Source organism: Capsicum annuum, unplaced genomic scaffold (genome assembly GCF_002878395.1).
Source record: "Capsicum annuum cultivar UCD-10X-F1 unplaced genomic scaffold, UCD10Xv1.1 ctg4842, whole genome shotgun sequence".
Lineage (NCBI taxonomy): Eukaryota > Viridiplantae > Streptophyta > Magnoliopsida > Solanales > Solanaceae > Capsicum > Capsicum annuum.
The window spans coordinates 131808-156379 of record NW_025856126.1 but is presented as its reverse complement, the minus strand read 5'-3'; the positions used below and the strand labels follow the sequence as shown (position 1 = coordinate 156379).

General features: G+C 33.8%; 1 pseudogene; it reads right to left on the bottom strand.

Moving 5' to 3' along the window:
• Nucleotides 1–264: 264 nt before the first annotated feature.
• The window catches only part of LOC124892547, a 35786-nt pseudogene continuing 11478 nt past the window's right edge, over nucleotides 265–24572 (bottom strand).

Sequence of the window (24572 nt, the reverse complement as noted above, 5' to 3'; positions counted from 1 at the left end):
TTGGTCACTAAAAATGAGAATCCTCTATAGTGAATTCAATCAATAATCACTCTTACTTTCAACGTTTAGTGACTTTCTAACTGTTGTTTGTAGCCTCACTGTGTAGCAAAAGCATGTACAACTACAAAGTTGCCTATGATTTTCCTTTTTCTATAGGTTCATTCGTCGCGATAAGTGAATTAGAACGAATATAAATATGTATGGTCACCTTCACAATTCATACAAGCAATGAAGGAAGTTGCCACCAATATTACTTGGTTGAGTTCATACTTCTGGGAGTGGAACAACTGCTTTGAATGCTTCAACGAGCATTGCCACTCTTTTTTTCCTAGTAGGAGTTAGCGTGGTGACCAAATTCTACATTGCATAATCAAGCATCCATTTTTCTGCTTTTTTCCTCTCGTATGCCATTTGATGTCTTAAGTCCACTTTTTTTGGTTCTTGATAGGTGTAGTGGGAAGAAGCTGAGGTTCCCGAGGGTTGAATTTCCTTGCTTTTTCTAGTCCCTTGATTGATATCCTGGGCAGGATCAACTTCTTTAGTTTGCTCCAGTTCTTGGACCTTTGTGTCTTAGGTTTGTTATGGTTAGTGGAAGTTCTCTCTCTTTTTTTGGATCCTTCATTTCTTGATCCAACATCTTTCCATCTTCAGTTATGTCAAGATTTTTCAAGATTTCTACAGAATTTAAGCTATTATTCACTTCACCTTCAGCCTTTGAGAGTTCCTGGTCCGAGATTATGTCACTGGTGACTGACTGTGTATCTGACGAAGCATCTTGAATTGGCGTAGTAAGGATCTCATTAACTGCCTCTTTTATGAGTTTGACAGCATTATCTCTACAGAAACTTCTCCCATGTTTCCTTGGATTATGATCTTTCCTTTTTGTCTCTGCATCAACCTTTGTCTCAGAGAAATTCTAGAGAGAGTTGCAAGTTTTCCTTTTAGTCGGTGTACTGTTGTCTTCTACCCCATCATTAGTTCCATCGAGTAGTTCATTTCCAACTTTTGATGCAACATCTGATAGAACATGCTGTGATACCATGTGCCACATGTTGATGTAACTCCATTTGTCCACCTGACCCTTGGATGCTCTATTGTCTTCTTTAGGATCAGACATTGATAACAAGAGAGAAAATCCACGACCAAGTTTAGGTGTTTTCACATTTTTTTTTCTGTCTCTTTCTTGGCAATATTTTCTTGCATTGCTGCATCATTGGCTGAAGATGAACTCTGGAGCTCTGAGTTGTATTAGATATTTCACTAATAATGCCATCATTATTCTCAAGCTCCACATCTTCTACTCCTCAACTGCATCGGTTAAGCTTGAGATAGAAGAGGGGATCTCTTTCCTAGAATCATTTGAGCTATCTTCCTGATCTTGAATCCGAGCTTTTCCTTCCACCCGAACCTCATTACTCAAAGTGCTCCTTATTACTCAAAGCGCTTATCATTTCATCCGACTTCTACCTAAGTATAGACTGTTGAAGATCATGATTCTTGTACATAGAGCAGTCATTTTCTTCAAGATTTCTGTCTATACCTGCAACAACTTTCTCTTGCTTACAAGGCACGAATTCGTTCTGCTTACATGTGATCTACAAATGTTATTCACCGCTAGCTCTAAGCCTAGGAAATGCAATCTGACTATTATTTCCTTATGGTAGAACTACAGTTTCAAAGGATTTTATATGAAGTTCCACCTTTCTTTGCTGAGTCGGAGCAAGTTGACTTATCGCCTGCTGAAGTGCATAATCAAGCATCCATTCTTCTTCTCGTTTTCTCTCATCATCTATTTAATTTCTTAATTAAAAATCGATCGGGGTGTGCCAAGGAGGTTGGGGAGCATCCTAGTGTAGTCCGTTTGAGCAGGCAGGGCCATTTGGGTGGTTAGGCAGGTAAAATGTTGCAAACGAGAGATTTTCAGGCCAAATCAGTGTGCTATTGTCACGACCAAAAATAGGATCATGACCGGCGCTAAGGAGTTTAGGACTCCAAAGCAAGCCTAGTTAGAATTCTACAGAAAATAGGGCAGAGTTTCCTTTGTTTTTGGGATTATAAAGAAAATTTCCTGTCTCAATTCAACAGCACCACAACCAACACATCAATCACACCAACACAATCCATCACAAACCATCAACAAGGAACCAACACCACCAATATCAATACAAAATCCATCTCCAAAAATAAAACAAAGTCAATTACTCCACAAATTCAAAATAATGAAAGAATACTCAAAACTCTAAAGACATGACTATGGATCAAAATAAGATTTTTCAAGAAACAAAATATAATGAATAAATAAACTATAGCCCACGCGAGCAACGCTCACCAGGAATATGCTACTCGAATCCTCTAGCCAAGGAGATCCTCACCGTTACCTGCGTTCTCTAAAAAATAATAGAGAGGAGTGAGATGCTAGCTCAGTGAGTAATAACACTTAACCATAACCGTTTTAATGAGTACAAGTCCAAAAACATCATGAAATAAATGCTCTTTCAAAAAATAGTAACAACAAAACAGTATCATTGTTTCATGTAAGCGAAGTGAACCAATGGTTCTGTAATAAACTCATAAAGCATCATATCATATCAATTATTAAATATTTGAGAGGTTTCCAAGAATGAATCATGTAATCAGTGTGACATTCTTCTTTATTAAGAATAACCCATAACAGTGGATCCCTCATATAGGAGTCCCATATCATATCAGTAACAGTATGCTAGTTCTCCTTCCTACTAGCGAGGGCTATAACATTCATCAGTAAATACAAGGTGCACCAGGTTTATCAATCCCACCGTTAGCTACGGGATTCAATCAAGGTCTACTCCTATTCAAAAATTCTTTGAAAACAATAGGATATTTGTATGAAAACATCTTTCAGAATAGAACATAACGTTAAAATTCATATCAATAATAATACATGTGAACTTGAATAAAACATATATCAAAAATACTTAATCTCATGTAAGTAAATAATATTCATCGTAATAATATCATATCTCAAATAACCATTTCAATATTATATCAAGTAAAGGACTTGCCCCACATGCAATTTCAAAGCATTTCGTAACTCATTATTTCATCAAAATCAAGTATAAAATATGCAAGTTAATAAACACAGATTATGGTAAGATTACTACTCAAAGTACAATTTTCAGAATACCAACTTGTCACCTCAAACAATTGATAGGACTTCCTTCAATCGAATCTTAAACCCGAAAGAATTTTCCAATCAACCTTAAACCTTTCTTTATTTTTTAACTGAAGGAACAATTGATTTTTTTCCTCTTCAGCGTGATTGGCAGATTAGTTACTACCTTAGTTGCTCCTAACCTTTGCCTTCTTAATCCTTTAATGGCAAAAGCCCTTTTTGTCAATATATTATATATTGTTTTTCCCAATTCAACTTGAATTGGATATGGGCCACGGCCCTAACTCTTCTAAATTCTTTTCCTTTTTCTTATTAATATGGGCTTTAGCCCATATCTCTTATAAAATATTTTTTTTCAATTATAATTACTCACTAATTATAATTTGGGGTATTATATTCTCCCCACCTTAAGAAATTCGGTCCCCGAATTTAGAGTAAGTGCATACCTGAAGACTGAAACAAGTGAGGGTACTTGATGCTTATATCTTTTTCTAACTCCGACGTAGCTTCTTCGATGGTATAATTCTTCCATAAGACTTTCACGAACACAAACTTTTTCGACTGTAGCCTTCTTACTTGTCGATCAATGATAGCCACAGGTTCCTCTTCATAGGTTAAGTTCTCATCAAGTTGCAAGGTTGGTGCTTCGAGTTCGCGCGAAGAATCTAATATACACTTCCTTAGCATAGAGACATGAAACACTGGATGGACGAAAGACATCTCGGGAGGGAGTGCCACTCTATACACCACTCCTCCTATAGGCTCAAGTATCTCATAAGGTCTTACATACCCTGGGCCTAATTTACCTCTTTTTCCAAATCGCATCACACATTTCATAGGAGAGACTCATAGAAAAACCTTATCCCCAATTGCGAACACCAAATCTCTTCTTCTCCTGTTAGCATACGACTTTTGTCTGCTTTGAGCTGTGAGTAACCTCTGTCTAATCAATTGGACCTTGTCCATAGCATCCTGTACCAAGTATGGTCCTAAAACTTTAGCCTCTCCAACTTCAAACCACCCGATAGGAGAACGACATCGTCTACCATACAAGGCTTCATATAGAGCCATCTGAATATTTGATTGAAAACTATTATTGTAAGCAAATTCAGCTAATGGTAAGTAAGTATCCCAACTACCTCCAAAGTCAAGAATGCAGGCTCTCAACATATCCTCTAAAATTTATATAGTACACTCAGATTGTCTGTCCGTCTGCGGATGAAATCCAGTACTAAGATCTACTCGGGTACCCAATGCTTCTTAGAAATATCTCCAAAAGCATGAAGTGAACTGTGATCCTCTGTCAGAAATGATGGATAATGGAACTCCATGAAGTCAGACAATTTTATTCATAAATAACTGAGCATATTTCACTTCTCTATATGTAGTCTTTAATGTCATGAAGTGAGCATACTTAGTAAGCCGATCTACAATTACCCATACAGAGTCATGGCCTTTAATGGTTTGCGAAAGCTTAATTACAAAATCCATGGTAACTCTTTCTTATTTCCAATCTAGAATCCTGATCAGTTGCAATAATCCTGCTGGTCGTTGATGCTCCACTTTAACCTATTGACAGGTCAAGAAACTAGAAAAAAGTTAGAAATATCTTTCTTCATACCTTTCCACCAGTAGAACTACTTCAGGTCATGATACATCTTAGTAGAACCAGGGTGAATGGTATATCTGGAGTTGTGAGCTTCCTCAAGAATAGCTCATCTTAACCCATCTACAGCTGGTACACATAATCAATTACCCACTCAATCATCTTAACCTATAATCATCTTGCTTTGACCAGCTAGGACCTCATCTCGATATTTACACAACTACATATCCTCAAATTGAATGGTCTTTATACGCTCTATCAAGGAAGATTTAGCTTAAACACAAGCCAACAATACCCCTGACCTTCTAACACCAAAACTGACACCTTTGCCTTCAAGTTTCTGTACATCTTTCACCAACTGCCTCTTTCCAGGACCTATATGAGCCAAACTCCCCATAGATTTCCTGCTCAAAGCATCAGCCATAACATTAGCATTTCCTGGATGATACAAGATATCACAATCATAATCTTTGAGTAATTCCATCCATCGACGCTACCGAAGATTTAGATCTCGCTGCTAAAAAATGTACTTCAAACTCTTATGATCGGTATAAATCTCACAAGTTTCACTGTATAAGTAATGCCTCCAAATCTTAAGTGCAAAAAACCACAACGGACATCTTTAAATCATCTGTAGGATAGTTCAGCTCGTGCTTCTTCAACTGCCTCAAAGCATAAGCAATAACATAATGATGTTGCATGAGAACACATCCTAGTCCAACCCTCGAAGCATCATAAAATGCCTTGAATCCTCCAGAGCCTGATGGTAAGGATAATTGCGGTGCAGTGTTCAGACATATTTTGAATTTCTGGAAGCTCTGCTCACATTCTTTTGTCCACTGAAACTTCACGTCTTTCTGTGTTAACCTAGTTAATGGAGCTGTAATTTCAGAGAAATCCTACACAAAACGCCTATAGTAATTAGCCAAACCTATAAATCTGCAAATCTATATGGGTGAAATAGGCCTAGGCTATTTCAGTAACGCTTCTGTCTTTTTAGAATCCATTATGATACCTTCTTTGGAAATAATATGCCCCAAAAAGGAGGGATTTTCAGGCCAAATCGGTGTGCTATTTTCACGACCCAAAAAAGGATCATGATCGGCGCTATGTAGTAATCAAAAGTTAGATAACTGAATCTATATATCAAACTATTGAGGAAGTCGATATACTTTGACCAGCTAGGATCTCATCTCGATATTTACACAACTGCATATCCTCAAATTAAATGGTCTTTATGTGCTCTATCAAAGAAGATTTATCTTGAACATAAGCCAACAATACCCCTGACCTTATAACACCAAAACTGATACCTTTGCCTTTAAGTTTCTGCACATCTTTCACCAACTGCCTCTTTCCAGGGGCTATATGCGCCAAACTACCCATAGATTTCCTGCTCAAAGTATCAGCCACAACATTAGCATTTCCTGGATGATACAAGATAGCAAAATCATAATCTTTGAGTAATTACGTCCATCGATGTTGTCAAAGATTTAGATCTCGCTGCTGAAAAATGTACTTCAAACTCTTATGATCGGTATAAATCTCACAAGTTTTACCGTATAATTAATGCCTCCAAATCTTAAGTGCAAAAACCACAACTGCCATCTCTAAATTATGTGTAGGATAGTTCAGCTCGTGCTTCTTCAACTGCCTCAAAGCATAAGCAATAAAATGATCATGTTGCATGAGAACACATCCTAATCCAACCCTCGAAGCATCACAAAATACCTTGAATCCTCCAGAGCCTAATGGTAAGGCTAATACCGGTGCAGTGGTCAAATATATTTTGAGTTTCTGGAAGCTCTGCTCACATTCTTCTATCCACTAAAACTTCACGTCTCTCTATGTTAACCTAGATAATGGATCTATAATTTTAGAGAAATCCTACACAAAATGCCTATAGTAATTAGCCAAACCTATAAAGCTGCAAATCTATGTGGGTGAAGTAGGCCTAGGCCATTTTTGCACTGCTTCTGTCTTCTTAGAATCCACCGTGATACCTTCTTTGGAGACAACATACCCAAAAAAGGATACTGAGTCGAGCCAAAATTTGCATTTTGAGAACTCATCATAAAGCTTATGTTCCCACAATGTCTGCAATATAGTCACCAGATGATTCTCATGTTCTTCTAGGCTATGAGAATATATCAGATTATCATCAATAAATACTATCACAAATTTGTCCACATACTTCCTGAACACCCTATTCATCAAGTCCATGAATGCAGCAGGAGCATTAGTTAACCCGAAAGGCATCACAAGGAACTCATAATGCCCATATCGAGTTCTGAATGCTATCTTAGATATATCTTTCTCCTTGATTATAAGCTGATGATAGCCAGACCAAAGATCAATCTTTGAAAAATGGACAGCCCCTTGTAACTGATCAGACAGGCCCTCTATACAAGACAATGGATACTTGTTACATATTTTTACCTTATTTAGCTGCCTGTAGTCAATACACATCCTTAGAGATCCATCTTTCTGCTTTACAAAGAAAACTGGTGCACCCCATGGAAATATACTCGATCTGATGAAACTCTTATCTAACAAGTCTTGCAACTGTTGTTTGAGCTCCTTCAGTTCTACTGATTCCATATAATATAGGGGTATAGATATTGGCATAGTGTCTGGTGCCAATTTAATACCGAAGTCTATCTCTCATACTGGAGGTAATCCTAGCAAATCCTCAGGAAATACATTAGAAAATTACTTCACCACAGGTAGCGCCTCCAAACTAAGGACTCTCTCCCCAACATCACTCATCATAGCCAAGAAACCCATGCAACCTTTCTTCAATAGTCATTGGGTCTTCATAAAAGATATAACTTTACTAACCTCTGAAACTTGACTCCCTTCCAATAAAAAACTAGATTTTTTGGGTATCTCAAATCTAATTATCTTTGTATGACAATCTACGGTAGCATAGCAAGGAATCTCCTATGGGAGTAGCAATAAGAAAAGGACAATCTAATATCTCAGTATGTCTATCAAATCTCACAGCAAAATATGAGGATACATAAGAGTGGGTAAAACTCGGATCAATCAAAGTATATGCATCAAAAGAACAAATGGAAAGAATACCTGTAACCACTGCATTTGAGGCCTGACCATCCTGTCTAGTAAGTGCAAAGACTCTCGGTTGGCCTCTACTAGTATTTCCTTGTTCCTGATTTCCAACAATCCATTCCTTGTTACCTCGACCTCTATTTCTCATACCTACAGGATTACGAGTAGCCTGACTCGGTACAGCTACCTAACCAGAACCCTGACTAGCATTTCTCTAAAATTAAGGGCAATCCCTAATGCAATGACCTAACTGTCCACATCAAAAACATTCTTTAGTCAAAACACGACATTGACCTATATGCGATTTGACATAAGTTTGGCAGGATGGAGTAGTGACATACATCTAGCCTAAACTACGATATCCCTAAGATGTTGAAGACCCCTGGGTACGCTGTCTAGAGGTGGCTTATACGCAGACTGTGAAACCAAATCTGTCCCTGTCTGGTGGCCCTGATGCTTTCCCTTATTTTTCGCTCTCCGATTTGCACTTAAATCACCACTGAAAGATCCACTCATCTTAGCCTTCTTACAAAACTCATAAGCTGCCCACTCTATACGACCCTTCTCCTCAATCATTTTAGCAAGATCTACTATCTCATAATAGGTCAAGACTGTCATTTGTGGGGCCACTGCATTATAAAGATGAGCAACCATCCCATTTACAAACCTCTGGACTCGAGCTGCTTCTGTGGAGACCAAGTATGGAGCATATCTAGCCAGCTTGCAAAACATAGTATTATAGGCCGATACATCCATATCTGGAGTCTGAACCAATCTCTCAAACTGAGCTGTATATTTTTGTTTCTGACTTTCAGGAAGAAGGGTATCTATGAAGAACTTAGTGAACTCATCCCATGTCAGAGGTTTTGCTCCTGTAGGCCTCCTTAGCAATAAAGTTTCATAACAAGTGTTAGCCGTGTCCTCCAACTTGTAAGATGCAATCTCCACAACCCTCTCACTAGAATACCCTAACACACGTAGCACCTTGAATGTACCATCCAAAAAGATCTGAGGATCAAATGAACTGTCTGAACCTGTGAATTTTGGTGACTTCAACTTTAGAAACTCCTGCAAAGAAACTTCCTTATTTCTAAAGTTGTAACTCTAAATAGATGCCTGGAACTATGCAAAATTGCATTGACCACCCCTCTCCTGTCTATCTAGTCAATCAGCCAACCCCTTTATGGCTCTTTGTATGGAAGCAAGTACCTCAATAGTACTACCCTTATCAGATGGTGGAGGTGGAATATCATTCCTTTTAGGAGTAGGCTCTCATGAACTTCTTGGAGTGGCATGCTATCCTCTGCGGTATCACGACTTACCCCTACCTCGGCCCCTTCGAGGGGCTTCACCTTTTTTCCTACCAGTAGCTGCTCTACAAACCATCTAATTAACAAAATAAGATAGTTATATTCATCTAATTGATCCTAAACATCACACATGTACAAAAGAATAAGAAAGAAGATCAATACACATCCTATCACGCTCTCACAGAAAAACAATTATAGAAATGGCCTGCAACATAACCATAATTGAGATTCTACTACTATCATCTGCTCCGTAGTCACCAAATTAAACTAACCTGGCTCTGATACCAACTTTATCATGACCCAAAATAGGATCATGACCAAAGCTAAGGAGTTTAGGACTCCAAAGCAAGCCTCGTCAAAATTTTACAGAAAATCGGGCAGAATTTCCTTTGTTTTTAAGCTTATCAAGAAAATTTCCTATCTCAATTCAACAGAACCACAACCAACACATCAATCACACCAACACAATCCATCACAAACCATCAACAAGGCACCAACACCACTAATATCAATACGAAATCCATCTCCAAAAATAAAAGAAAGTCAATTACTCCACAAATTCAAAATAATGAAAGAATACTCAAAACTCTAAAGACATGACTATGGAGAAAACTAAGAGTTTTCAAGAAAAAGAAACATAACAAATAAATAAACTATAGCCTACACGAACAGGGCTCACCAGGAATATGCTACTCGAATCCTCTAGCCAACGAGATCCTCACCGTTACCTGCGTTCTCTAAAAAATAATATAGAGGAGTGAGATGCTAGCTCAGTGAGTAATAACACTTAACCATAACCATTTTAATGAGTACAAGTCCAAAAACATCATGAAATAAATGCTCTTTCAAAAAATAGTAACAATAAACAGTATCATTGTTTCATGTAAGCGAAGTGAACCAATGGTTCAGTAATAAACTTACAAAGCATCATATCATATCAAATATTAAATATTTGGGAGGTTTCCAAGAATGAATCATGTAATCAGTGTGATATTCTACTTTATTAAGAATAACCCATAACAATGGATCCCTCATAAAGGAGTCCCATATCATATCAGTAACAGTATGCTAGTTATCCTTCCTACTAGTGAGGGCTATAACATTCATCAGTAAACACAAGGTGCACTAAGTCTAACAATTCCTGTCGTTAGCTACGGGATTCAATCAAGGTCTACTCCCATTCATAAATTCTTTGAAAACAATAGGATATTTGTAAGAAAACATCTTTCAAAATAGAACATAACTTTAAAATTCATATCAATAATAATACATGTGAACTTGAATAAAACATATATAAAAAATAATTAATCTCATGCAAGTAAAGAATATTCATCGTAATAATATCATATCTCAAATAACCATTTCAATATCATATCAAATAAAGGACTTTCCCCACATACAATTTCAAAGTATTTCGTAACTTATTATTTTATCAAAATCAAGTATAAAATATGCAAGTTAACAAATACAGATTATGGTAAGATTACTACTCACAGTACAATTTTCGGAATACCAACTTGTCACCTCGAACAATTGATAGGACTCCCTTCGATTGAATCTTAAACCTGGAAGAATTTTCCAATCAACCTTAAACCTTTCTTTTTTTTTTTTAACTGAAGGAACAATTGATTTTTTTCCTCTTCAGTGTGATTGATAGATTAGTTACTACCTTAGTTGCTCCTAACCTTTGACTTCTTAATCCTATGATGGTAAAAGCTTTTTTTGTCAATATATAATATATTGTTTTTCCCAATTCAATTTGAATTGGATATGGGCCACGACCCTAACTGTTCTAAATTCTTTTCTTTTTTCTTATTAATATGGGCTTTAGTCCATATCTCTTATAAATTATTTTTTCAATTATAATTACTCACTAATTATAATTTGGGGTATTACAGTTATAGCCCATGGTTCCGGGGGTGTGTCCGAGATCTAGGCATACCGTGGGCTGAATATCGGCTTGGGCATGCCAGGGAGGCTGAAGAGCATCCTAGTATGGTCTATTTGGGTAGGAGGGGGCATTTGGGTGGTTAAAAGGGAGAAACAGTGCAAATGAAGTATTTTTGGGCCAAATCAGTGTACTATAACCCATAGTCCGAGGGTGGGCCCAGGATTCGGGTATGCCGTGTGTCAAAAATCAACTGAGGTAGTAATTACATGATCAACTAAGTTTTTCGTCTTAAGTAGAATGATCAATTGACCAATTTGATTTGAAATAATTAAAATTAAGTAATTATTAGTAATAACTAAATTGATTTAACTAAAATTAAAGATGAATTGATAATTTAATTACGATTTTAATTAATCTCATAGTAATTACATGATCATCTAAGTGTATTCATCTTGAGTAAGTGTTAATTGACCAATTTTATTTGAAATGATTCAAATTAAGACATTATTAGTAATAACAACATTGATTTAACTAAAATTAAAGATGAATTGATAAGTTCAATTATGATTTCAATTAACATGTTGGAATAGATGAGTAATCTATTGGAAAAGACCAAATAGTTAAAGACATTTGTTGAAAATGACCAAATATATATAGACATCTGTTGCAACAAATGACTAACCTGTTGCAATAGCTAACTCATCTATTGAAAATTATCCAACAAATATAGACATCTGTTGCAACAAATGACTAAATTGTTGCAATATATGACTCATCTATTGGAAATTATTAAATAGACAGGATATAACTCAGAACCAAAATGAATCACAGAATTTAAAAAGTGACCAAAATAGGTCACCTATTTAAAAAGTTACCAAAATAGGCTAAACGTAATAATTTATTATGTTTTCTATTTTTTTCTTAACGATCAACTAATGGAGTTGATTTTTACAAAAACGTAAGAATTTCTTATGTTTGACATATTTTTTTTGTAAAACGTAAAATATTCTTACGTTTTATAAAAAAAATATAAAACGTAAGAATTTCTTACGTTTAACACAATAACCGAGGAAAAAATGCAGTGAATTATCAAATCAATTAAAAAGATACTAAAAAACGAGTTGTTCAACATAACAAAAAGTTACTTTCTTAACTTTTTTTTATAGCAGTGGTCCCCCACCCACAATTCCTTTTTCCACAAATGTTCCATCACTTCTACTTTTTCCTCTTTTCACATATGATGATTATGAATTTTTTGATTAGTTAAATTTATTTGTATTTTACATGTAGTTCAAATAATTTATTTTTTCCTCTATGTAATAAACTTTTACGTTTTACATAAAAAATTCAAACAAATAGAAGTATCAATTACCTCATTAAATTAGCAATTTTCTTATATTTATTCTATATCAGAAAATAATCACTTCATCTTTAATTATTTGATTTCTCTCTAAAAAAAATTATACTTTTGACTTTTCTCTACTCCAAAATAGTGAAATGTTGAATTATGGTCGATCAAATATGCTACTATATACAAGAATTATATTTTTTTGGTGTGTTAAAATATGTAATTATTTTTTTCGGATAGTGATTCATCATAGTTTTAGATTAATGTTTCGATTAGGATATTGAGGAGACTCACATGCACAAATACGTTTCATATTATAATTAATGGAGAAAAAAATCACAATTTAATTTAGGAGCACTGCTAAATTAATATAAGAAAATATATTTTTTTAGGAACACTCCTAAAAAAATATAATTCTTGTTTATAGTAGCATATTTGATCGACGATAATTCAACATTTCACTATTTTGGAGTAGAGAAAAACTCAAAAGTATAATTTTTGTAAAGAGAAATAGGATAATTAAGGATAGAAGTGATTATTTTTTTATATAGAATAAATATAAGAAAAATGTTAAGTTAATGAGCTAATTGATACTTCTTTTTTAAATTTTTTTTTTATGTAAAACGTAAAAATTTATTAATAAATTATTTGAACTACATGTAAAATATAAATAAATTTAACTAATAAAAAAATTCATAATTATCATATGTGAAAAGAGGAAAAAGTAGAAGTGATGGAACATTTGTGGAAAAAGGAATTGTGGGTGGGGGACCACTGCTATAAAAAAGTTAAGAATGTAACTTTTTGTTATGTTGAACAACTCGTTTTTTAGTATCTTTTTAATTGATTTGATAATTCACTAATTTTTTTCCTCGGTTATTGTGTTAAACGTAAGAAATTCTTACGTTTTATATTTTTTTATAAAACGTAAGAATATTTTACGTTTTACAAAAAAAATATGTAAAACATAAGAAATTCTTACATTTTTGTAAAAATCAACTCCGTTAGTTGACCGTTAATAAAAAAATAGAAAACATAATAAATTATTACGTTTAGCCTATTTTGGTAACTTTTTAAACAGGTGACCTATTTTGGTCACTTTTTAAATTCTGTGACTCATTTTGGTTCCGAGTTCGTGTTGAAAAGTAATTTAAAATACCAAAGCCCAAATGTTTTTAGGAGAACTCAAACATTTGTCCCCTTGTCTAAGGCCTTGTATTAAAGACTTGTCTCCTATTTTAATTAAATTAATTTTGTTATTATTAATTATTGCTTAATTTGAATAAAAAATGACTAACCTGTTATAAACATCTGTCGCAATAGATGACTAACTTGTTTCAACAAATAGATAATCTATTGAAAAATAATTAAAATACTAGGGAACTCAAATATTTTTAGGAGAACACAAATGTTTGTCCCATTGTCGTAGAGACGTCTTTAATTTTAGCTAAATCAATTTAGTTATTACTAATATTTACTTAATTTGAATCAACAGATGACTAGTATGTTGTATTAGATGATTCATCTGTTGAAAATTATCAAACAGATAGAAAATCTATTGTCACAAATTAGTCAAATATTAGAAAGCAATTAAAATATTAGGGAACTTAAACGTTTTTAGGAGAACTCAAATATTTGTCCCCTTGATCCTTTTGCATTTTATGTATGGTATATTATTTTGTCTTCTTTATTTGTTTCATGAATTTTTTCATGTGTTTTACTTATTCGTTGTGCCCCTGTTGAAATTTTTTTAAAAAAATTTAGGTCAAATTTTGTTCGTATATCACTTGGACATTACTTCATAGCTTATTTTGTAAGTAAAATTATAATTTTATTGAATTTCTTATTTGGTGTATCTGCTACTGCTACAATGGATAGAACCTGCAACATGAATCCAACATATGAGTCATCTATTGCAACAAGTGAGTAATCTGTTGCACTATATGACTAATATGTTGAAATAGATTACTCATTTATTGCAACAAATTAGTCATATATGTTGCAACAGATTACTTATTCGTTGTAACAAATTAGTCATATATGTTGTAACGGATTACTCATTTGTTGCAACAAATTAGTCATATATGTTGCAACAGATTAGTCATATATATTGCAACAAATTAGTCATATATGTTGCAACATATAAATAATCTGTTGCACAGATTAGTCATATATGTTGTAACAAATTACTAATCTGCGCAACACATTAGTCATATATGTTGCACCAGATTACTAATCTGTGCAACAGATTAGTCATATATGTTGCAACAAATACTCATATGTTGGATTCACATTACATGTTTTATCCATTATTAAAAAACAACAGTAGCAGATACATCCAGATGAAAAATTCAACCAAAAAATAACAAACATTAAAAAAACAACAAAAAACATAAAAAAATAACAAACACCAACAAATCAAGTTCCTCATTTTCATCATAACTTAAAAGCCCTAATTTTTTACTTGTGAAAATAGAAAAGAAACAATGAAAAACTCGAAGTTGTTGTCGCTGGAAAATAGTGTCACGTCGACTAACGGTTGAAAGTCAAAAAGGAATGAGAAAGAACTCAAAACTATTTATTGCCAGCGGTTGAAGTTGCACAAGATTGAAGGGAGAAATTTGAAAAGTTGTTGGTTGGGAGAAGTTAGAGAGAGAAACTATAGAGAAAAAGAGAGAAGAGAGAGAGATTGATTTGCAGAGGGAGGAAAGTTTTATGGGTGTGGGTTAATTTATATTTTTGAAAAGATTAAAAAGTTTAGAAAATATTAATCAAGTCCACCATTAACCTAATCAAGTTTTTTTTTTTAATTATGTTTGACCCTTTAAATTGGTCAATGTCACCAATCCTTCATTCAAGACTTAAAAGACACCTTTCCTTCAATTTTCTCTACATACAAAGTGTAAGGTATTAGTGTCAGTCTTATGTATACAAAAATAAATACTATTATCAAGTTGTCAAAAGAGATATCATAATGGTCAGAAGGAAAACGACAAGTGCTCTAAACACTACTAAAAAAAAGAGGAAAACCGACCACAAAAACCGACCACATATGGTCAGTTTTCCCCCAAAACCGACCAAAGTGTGTGGTCGGTAAATTTGTGGTAGGTTTTTGTGGTCGGTTTTTTTAAAAAATATATATATATATATATAAAATTTATTATTATTTTATTAAAATTTAAAAAAATAATTTCAGGAAATAAACCCACCACAAGTGGTCGGTTTTTTATTAAATTAATTAATTAATTTAAAATTCAAAAACCAACCATTTGTGGTTGGTTTTCTAGGGAAAATTGAAAAACAGACCACAAGTGGTCGTTTTTTCTAGATTTAAAAAATAAAATAAAAATCAAAACCCAAATACACAATGCAACAACAACAATCCAATACAATAGTAACCAAATCAATACAACAGCAACAACAATAAAAAACTAAATGTAAATACTTTCAAAAGTCTACAACACATACAAAATGTCCTACAAAAGTGAGTATGAAAAAACTACAAAAATACTTTCAAACAACAAAATGTCTAAATAATAAATGCAACACATACAAAAATAAAAAAACTAAAAGTCATCATCATCGAATTCGTCGTCGTCTTCCATATCATCATCCGTGCTGAAATCATCCAGGAGGCCTAGACCTTTTACAACCTGAACTGCATCACTAGGAAATGGAGGAATAACCCCCGCAGTCTAAATGAAAGAGCTGAACTGTTGCTGCAGTATCTTGATTTGTGCTGTTGTTGCCTTCTCGGTCTTTTTCTGCCTCTCTTTCTGTTAAGCAAACCTTTCTCTTTGTTTAGCAAACTCTTCAGTGAGTTGAGAAACCGTATATTGTAGTCTTTCAATGGTTTCTCTATCAACTAAAGAGCTAGAGTATGCATTGCCGGACGAACACTTAATTTTATCGCCAAAAAAATTTGTGTGGAATCCATAGAAATGGCCTCTATTTGCAGGACCCACAGCTTTTGTCCATAACTCCTCCTCTACATGCTCGGGTATTGGGTCACCCTGACTTTTAGGAGGCTGACTACTACAATACTCAGCAAAAAAACGCGTATATTCGTCCTATATTTAAAGTAAAGTTAATATTAAAAGTAAAAAAATATTAAAGTAGTTATAATTCAAAATTTGTTTCTTACATGGACAGCTTTTGTACGAGCTTCAACCCAGACACCTTCATCAATCGTGTCCTTTTTTTTTCGTATGAGTCTCTTCGAATAGCTCATCAATTGGTATTCGCCTACCCTTATCTTTTTCCTGTATATGAAAATATTAAATATCAATTTTCAAATAATAACAAAAAAATTAAATAGAAACAAATAATTAACACTGTAAAAGTTACATACCATTTTTTCTTCACAGCAAGAGTACTTCTGGCACCCACAGTATGTAGAGAGCCCCCCTTGGATGATGCCCAAACTTTCTTTTCTTTTTCACTCAACAATTGGTATTCTGCGCTACTCCAATGGCGAAGGTACAGTTGCCATGCGGATTCAGGAATCCACTTAGGTTTTACCAATTTCTTTCGAGCATAATCCAAGAGATTGTTAAATCTGGATCTACATCTTATGAAAAAGTTCTTCCTTATAAGAAATGTATTTACATTATCCCACCAGTAAAATTTCTACAACAAAAATATAATATTCAATCTTTTGTTTTAACAAAATGCTAATAAGTAGTCGATAAGTTAAATCCTTACCTTAAATTCTTCAAAAATTCTCTCCCTGTCAAGTTCTGGAACCTATTGCCAGCTGGTCCAGTAGCCGTTGAAGTGCCGAGTAATGCATATTCGCCCGTTTGTCCAACTTAAGCATCCGGCCTAAACCTACAACACAAGATCAAACAGTAATGTCATAGAGCATAATAATATAGTAATGAAAAAAAATAAGTAACGTTATTATATTTAGAAATCTTACCCTCTCACAACTGGAACAAGATAAATCATCCCAAAATTATCTTTGTCTCCTAGCTGCCTAATAAGTAATGGTGGATGCACTGGCGTGGGTGGATCTGAAGCACCAGATAGAGTGCCTCCAAGCTGAAGATCCAACAATCCAATAGATCCAGCAGAATCATTGTGCAAAGCTGCGTGACTACTGGAGGAGGGTGTCAATGATGGTACACGTCTGGAAGGGCTAGTGGTTGTCCGATAGTACTGTGCTAGCGGTGGCACGATCATAGTAGTAGAATGAGTTGGTACAGACCCATGTAGTGGCCCCACATGCATAGGAGTAAGTATCGAATCCTCGAACGACCTAGAATATGAGGATCGTGTTGGCGCATCAGCAAATCGACCCTCAGATATATGAATACCTGTCGGTTGTCTATAAGGCGGAGGTTGTCTATTATTTTTTGGTTTTGTAGTATCAACTTTTGCCTTACCTTTGTTACCTCTGCCTGACATCTAAATTATGTTAAGTTAACAAGTATTTAGTTACTACAAAATGAATGTATAAGAAAACATTCCAAGTAAATAATTTCAACTTACTACTTCACATTCTAAATAGCTCCAACAACACGAGATATAGACAAAAATATTTTTATTACTATATAAATTGTGAAAAAGTGGAAACAACAAAGTAAAACAGTATATTACATATCAATCTTAAACAAGAAGCATAAAGGTAAATATATAGTACAAAGCCTAAAGACATCAATACATAATAAATGCAACCTATACAACTAATCCTCCTCTTCTGAAGACTCTCCACTAAACCAATCACCCTCTTCGGAGGTTTTCTCATCTCCTACCCACTCAGCCTCTTCTTCCACAATATTAACTTCTTTAAATATATTTTTTGGGTGATTCAAACCATCCACTAATTCAACGTTAACTAGCTGGTAATCAATCTGCATTTCATTTTGACACGCAGTCTCTAGCATATTCTTAACTTCCACCCAGCCTATAGGCTTTGTTTTTATTACATCCCACCAATCAGACTTGTCATTGCGCAACGGATAAGGAGCATAATACACTTGTTTTGCATTTTGTGCTAGAACAAATGGATCGTAAATAGGATACAAGCTATTGGGCTTCACTTCAATGATGTTATGCTCCTTATGTACTCTTGTGCCTCTTGTTCTTGGATCAAACCACTTATATCGAAATAGGATAATTTTTTTGTTGGAAAACTAGTATACTCCAGTTCTAAGATCTCGTGTATGATGCCAAAGTAATCAACATCATCATCACCTTTAACCCAAACACTACTATTGTTTATTTTATTTGTTTTAGAGTGTTGTTCTGTGGAAAATTTAAACCCATTTACTTTGTATTGGGACATAGCATTAGCTTCAACTGGACCCAAAGAAATATCTCTCAAGAGCTGATCGTATACGGCTACATTCGGTGAATGGTGTACCTAAAAATATTATAAATATATATATTTTAGTTGAGGAATGTGTAAATGTTTAAACTCTGTAGAAATATTAATACACTTATGAACCTCATTTTTAAACCATGTTGCAAAGGATGCATACACTTGATTTTCATGGAATTGAGTCTTAAATGAACTGAACACCCAACATGGGAAACACAATTAGTTTCTTTAAGTGAATAAGTAAAAAAATACGATATATTAAAATTTTAATCTCCTTACTTCAGAGGCAATTTAGAGTGACATACAAAGTTGCTGACTTGCACTCCGTGGGTGTAAGGTGGTGAGGTATGGTATTTTTAGCCTTACAACTAGATTAATTGAAAATTGATATCGGTTGAAAATGAGGGTCATTCAAATCGTCCTGATGACGATTCGGTCAGTTTCTTGAACAAGCAACTTCATTACGAAAGTAGGATGAACAAAACTGAGAAGTTTCTCTTGCAAGATATGCCTCGACTATAGAGCCTTCCACCCTATGTTTGTTTTTGAGTCCCCTTTTCAATTTTTCAATTGCTCTGTACAATGTTAAGGTTAGATGTTTACTATATTTTAAAAAGATATGTATGAATTTAAATATGTTGCAAATGCTTACCGTTTGAATGGATACATCCACCTAGTTGAACTGGACCGCCTAGCCGAGCTTTGTGCACAAGGTGAATGGGAAGATGTTCCATCACATCGAAGAACGTTGGTAGGAAAATCTTCTCCAGCTTGTTGGTGATAAAAACAATATTACTTTCCATTCGCGCTAGATTTTCTTCTTTTAATGTGGTGGCACATAAGTCCTTGAAGAACAAATTGATCTCTGCTATTGGTTTCCATATGTTTTCAGGTAAACCAATAAAAGCAATTGGAAGTAATTGTTCCATGAAAACATGACAATCATGGCTTTTCATTCCATGCAAGATTCCTTGTGTCATATCATAAATTTGAGGCATATCCATTGGGTATCTCCAAACTTTGAACCCACTCACATATTTGACGCTTTTGGTCTAACTTGAATATAAAACTAGCCTTGGGCTTAAGAACATTGCTGTTGGGCCCCTGCTATAAGTGTAATTCTCATCGGTTCCAATATTCTAGCAAGTCAAGTCTGGCCTTAGGATTATCCTTTGTTTTGCCGGTGACATCCATAACTGTATTGAACAAGTTGTCAAAATAGTTCTTCTCAGTATGCATGACATCAACATTATTTATAAGTAAATTATCTGGATAATATTCTAACTCTCAAAATATACTTTGCTTAGTCCAGTTATGCGAAACGCCATATCCATCAAGCCTGTACAATCATTCCACGCTGGCTTTAGGTAAATGCTGAACTATTTCCCAGACAGTCTTGGAGGTGGACCATCATGTTCCTTTCTATTACTTCTGAATGCATTCTTGAGTCTCCTAAATTCATGATCAGGTGGCAAGAAACAATGATGACAATCAAACCATGAATGTTTTCTGCCACGTCTCAATGTGAAAGATTTTGTCTTTTCCATGCAATATGGATAAGCCAGCTTTCCAACTGTCATCCACCCAGACAACATTCCATAAGCAGAAAAATCATTAACAATCCACATTAGATATGCACGCAGATTGAAATTTTATTTAAGAGAGATATCCCAAGTTTCAAAGGATGACTAGCAGCATGCAATTCTTTGTAGAATTTGCCCGCTTCGTTGTTAGGAACATCTTCAACATTTTCCCTAAAGTCAACCTCGTGTTGCATCCCAAAAGCATCGTGCACCATTTCTGTCATCCTAGTATATTGATAATCATTATGCCCTGCAGACCTACTACTTTATCCAACAACAAAGTTATTTTGTGCAATCTCCCCATGAATACCACGCAATCTTAAAAAGTCCTCGTGAAACTCCTTTCTATAAAGATGTTCCTTTACATCTTCTTCACTTATAAGATTTATACCATCACATATAATACAAAGACAACGAATAACCCGATAACGTCTACATATATCGTGTCTTAGCATGTTCAACAAATCTTTTGACACCCTCAACAAATTCCTCCCTAATAACCATTTTATTATCATTGTTTTGTCAATATATCCAGCTATAATCAGGTTCCATCTATGCAATCAATCAGATTCAACTAATTAGATCAAGTAACAAAAACTTAACCATTTTCAAGCAGCTAAGTCACCAAACAAACCACATTCAAAACAAAAAAATTACCTTTAAAGTCCCTAGACTTAACCATTTTCAAGTGATTAAGTCACCTAACAAACCACATTCAAAGCAAAACAATTCCCTTTAAAATCCCTAGACTTAACCATGTTCAAGTAACTAATCCACCAATCAAACCACATTCTAAACAAAAAAATCACCTCTAAAGTTCCTACACTTAACCATTTTCAACTAACAAAGCATCAAGTAAGTAACATTCAAAACAAAAAAATTTCCTTTAAAGACCCTAGACTTAACCATTTTCAAGTGACTAAGTCACCAAACAAACCACATTCAAAACAAAAAAATCTCCTTCAAAGTCCCTAGACTTAACCATTTTCAGCCAGCTAAGTCACCTAACAAACCACATTGAAAATAAAAAAATACCCTTTCAAAGTCCCTAGACTTAACCATTTTCAACACACTAAGTCACCTAACAAACCACATTCAAAACAAAAAGATTCTCTTTAAAGACCCTAGACTTAACCATTTTCAAGCAGCTAAGTCACCAAACAAACCCCATTCAAAACACAAAAATCCCTTTTAAAGTCCCTAGACTTAACCATTTTCAACCAACTAAGTCAACTAACAAACCACATTTAAAACAAAAAATATTCCCTTTAAAGTCCCTACACTTAACCATTTTTAAGTGATTAAGTCACCTAATAAACCACATTCAAAGCAAAAATATTTCCTTTAAAGTCCCTAGACTTAACCATGTTCAAGTAACTAATCCACCAATCAAACCACATTCTAAACAAAAAAATCACCTCTAAAGTTCCTACACTTAACCATTTTCAACTAACAAAGTCACCAACTAAGTAACATTCAAAACAAAAAAATTTCCATTAAAGACCCTAGACTTAACCATTTTCAAGTGACTAAGTAACCAAACAAACCATATTCAAAACAAAAAATTCCCTTCAAAGTCCTTAGACTTAACCATTTTCAACCAGCTAAGTCACCTAACAAACCACATTGAAAACAAAAAAATCCCCTTCAAAGTTCCTAGACTTAACCATTTTCAACCAACTAAGTCACCTAACAAACCACATTCAAAACAAAAAAAATTCCTTTAAAGTCCCTAGACTTAACCATTTTCAAGTGATTAAGTCACCTAACAAATCACATTCAAAACAAAAAAATCCCCTTCAAAGTCCCTAGACTTGACCATTTTCAACCAACTAAGTCACCTAACAAACCACATTCAAAACAAAAATAATTCCTTTAAAGTCCCTAGAATTAACCATTTTCAACCAACTAAGTCACCTAACAAACCATACTTAAAACAAAAAAATCCCCTTCAAAGTCCCTAGACTTAACCATTTTCAACCAACTAAGTCACCTAACAAACCACATTCCAAACAAAAAAATTCTCTTCAAAGTCCCTATACTTAACCATTTTCAAGTAACTAATCCACCAATCAAACCACATTCTAAACAAAAAAATCACCTATAAATTTCCTACACTTAACCATTTTCAACTCACAAGGTCACCAACCAAGTAACATTCTAAACAAAAAAATCACCTCTAAAGTTTCGACACTTAACCATTTTCAAGTAGCTAAGCCACCAATCAAACCACATTCTAAACAAATAAATCACCTCTAAAGTCCCTACACTTAACCAGTTTCAAGTAACTAAGCCACCAATCAAACCACATTCTAAACAAATAAATTACCTTTAAAGACCCTACACTTAACAATTTTCAAGTAACTAAGCCACCAATCAAACCATATTCAAAACCAAAAAAATCTCCTTCAAAGTCCCTACACTTAACCATTTTTAACCAACTAAGCCACCCATCAAACCTCATTCTAAACAAATAAATCACCTTTAAAGACCCTACAATTAACCATTTTCAAGTGACTAAGCCACTAATCAAACGACATTCTAAATTAAAAAAATCACCTTTAAAGTCACTACACTTAACCATTTTCAAGTAACTAAGTCACCAAACAAGTCGCATTCTAAACAAATAACTCACCTTTAAAGTACCAACCAAATGATGTAAGTTCAAGTTCACAATAAAAGAAACAAGCAACAACAACACCAACAGGATGTCAACAACAATGCTAGTGAATCAAACAAGGCCTCACACGATTTCACTAGACTTTAATATGAACAATAACAAGAAGATAACAACAATGCTAGTGAATCGAACAAGGCCACACACGGCTTCACTAGACTTCAATATGAAAAATAACAAGGCTTCATTATAACAAATTAGAGAGAAGTCAACTTACTTTAGCTTGGCCTAAATTAAAGTGAAAGAGATAAGCGGTCACCAGAAAAATAGCAAAGCAATCCTTTTCCTGAATTCGGATTCTGTCAAATGGTAACATCAAATTCCAAGCAACCCATAAGGCTAGTAGAATTAAAAAAAATTGATCATTACGCAAAATAGCAAAAATCTTGGTATCCTTATTTTCTCGTATTTTAGCTTAAAATCACCATACACAAACCACCAACATACTAAAACTACAATGGAGCATCAATAAAAATAAACCCTAAATTACTTGCTAAAACACACAAAGAAGGAAACTTTTAGCTAAAATTGAATCTTGACTTAACTAAAAGGAAATTTCTTGAACTAAAATTGACTCTTGAACTAACTAAAAGGGGAACTTTTAGCTAAAATTGAATCTTGACCTAACTAAGAAAATTTCTTGAACTAAAATTGAATCTTGAACTAACTAAAAGGAAATTTCTATTATTTTTTTTACTTTCAACTAACTAAAATTATGTAATGAAGCATAATAACTAAAATTGAATGTTCAACTAACTAAAAAGAAATTGTTTCAACTAAAATTGAATCTTGAACTAACTAAAAGGATATTTCTTGATGTAAAATTGAATCTTCAACTAACTAAAACGATATTTTCATTACTTTTTTTACTTTCAACTAATTAAAATTATGTAATGAAGCATAATAACTACAACAAATACTTTTTTAACTTTGAGCTAACTAAAATTACTACCAAGACATAATAAATTTGACCCTTTAGCTAGTATCTAACAACAAAAAAAATAAAGAGTTAAAGTTTTTGGAACTTACCGGAGCTTGGGGCGGCGGAAATCAGTGTCAATAGGGGTAGATTTGCGGATTTAGAGGATTTGAGGATTTGGAGAATGTGAGAATCGAGTTTTATTTTTGTGGGGGGGGGGGGGTTGATTTGGTTTTTTTTTCGGTTATAATGTTTAAAATCGATGGGGCGGGTCGGGTTTAATTAAAAGATATATTTTTTTAATAATTCATGAAAACCAACCACATAAAAAATATATATTTTAATTAGTTCAAAAAAATTAAAAATTAAAATAAATTAATATATTAATTAATTAATTAATTAAGCTATATAAAATTTTACAAAAATGATCACAAATTAAAATATAAGTGTTCGATTTACTTTTATAATAATTATTATTGAAAAACAATCATATGTGCTCAATTTTAATAAAATGATTAAATCATATAATTAATTATGCTATCATCCTATTTAATGCAATGTGTATATGTACAAATCAGATACTTGGTTATTTTATCAACACTTTAATAGGAGTAGTATATTTCCTCAGTAATATAATAATATCAATGAATTTTGTGAATTAAGATATTTTACATATTTATCTATATACAA